The sequence below is a fragment of the Gossypium hirsutum genome, chromosome A10 (genome assembly GCF_007990345.1).
Source record: "Gossypium hirsutum isolate 1008001.06 chromosome A10, Gossypium_hirsutum_v2.1, whole genome shotgun sequence".
NCBI classification, from domain to species: domain Eukaryota; kingdom Viridiplantae; phylum Streptophyta; class Magnoliopsida; order Malvales; family Malvaceae; genus Gossypium; species Gossypium hirsutum.
The window spans coordinates 24292777-24294392 of NC_053433.1; positions in this window are offsets into that span (position 1 = coordinate 24292777).

Genomic DNA, 1616 nt, shown 5'->3' on the forward strand with positions numbered 1-1616 from the left:
TCAAAAAGGCCTTTGCCCCAGTTATTAAAAGAGGCTAGGCCTCCATTTATATGATAAAGTAGCTATGCTGCCAGTGGAGAGATTGGTTGGGTGGGTTGAGTTATTCCCCACATGGAGAGCTTGGTTGGTACGGGTGGAGAGTAGCGGATGGTGGGTCGAGTAGTCTCCCCAAATGGGCTTGCATGCATTCATTGACATTACATGTGATATTGAAATGGGCTTGCATACATTCATTGACATTACATGTGATATTGAAATGGGCCTAAGGGCCATAACGTTTACAATAAAGGCTCCGGCCCAGTGATATGATTAATGAAAAGGCTTCGGCCCAGTGATATGATTTATGAAAAGGCTTCAGCCGAGTAACCGTTAAACGAAAGGCTTCGGCCCAGTATATGTCAAGACTAAATAGGGCTTTGGCCTAGATTGTACTGATGCTGTGTTATTTACTGTTTGTTTGTTATTGGGATTACACACTGAGTTTTCGTAAACTCACCCCGTTTCTAACTGTGCAGGTAATCCCTGAGCTTAGATGGTTTGGAGCTACGAGGGACTCGGAGATGGCCACACTACTGCTTCTGTTTCTTTTAATTGCAATAAGTAGCTGATTTATTTCTTTATAAGTTTTATCTTATTGATATTATTATTTGGTTTTGGGTTGTAATAAGGCCATTTTAATTATTTTTCTGGGATTATATTATCTTATACACTATATTTTTCTGATAACAATATGAGTTAGACCTAGGGCGCGTTTTATAGATTTAGAAGTAGCTTACTGTGTATGTTGTTTCTGTTTTATAGATTTAGAAGTCAAGCTGCAAGCTCGGGGACTGTCAGCGAAGCTCATCACACTATTTTGGTACCTTTATAAGTCAAACTTAAATTATGGCATGTATAGGCTGGCTTATATTTTGAAATGTTGGATTTATTTTATGAATGCGTGTATTTAAAAGCCATGCGAAAATGGATAAATCCTTACGTTTAATCTTAGTTATGTTTCGGTTGTGGACTAATGTGTTTTAGTTATAATGTTGCATGGCATGATAAATATATTATATGTGTTAATTGTTGTATGTTTGAAAAATGGGTGTTGCAATGACATTATGTAATTTTCTTTGCATAGCATGTTTACTTGCCACGACTATGACATTGGTATAGGTGAAATGGTCTTGATTTAATAATAAAAGGATATATTCGGTTTATGTGTTTGGTTAGGTCATCATCGAACCTGAGTATTGATATATATATTATATATGTTTCATGAATAAGATTTAGTCACATGTATGGTAATCATATTATTTCAAGTGTGATTAAATTGTAGGTAAGTTACACTTACTAGATACATACTTCATTGATAGGTCTAAAAATGGTATGATACGTTGATAGTGCATATAATTTCCTGTGACAGATTCGGTGTATGCTTTTGAATTATCTTAATGATATGTTTGACGAATGTGAGTAAGTATTTCATGAACTAAAAAATGGTTAAAATATTTGGCTTGCATTCGGCTTTGATTAAGCTATGACTAAAGTTAAAAAAATTTACGATGCCTTATAGAATGTTGATCATATTTGTGTTGCTTTGAATGTGTTTTGAGTATATAAGATTGTAATGG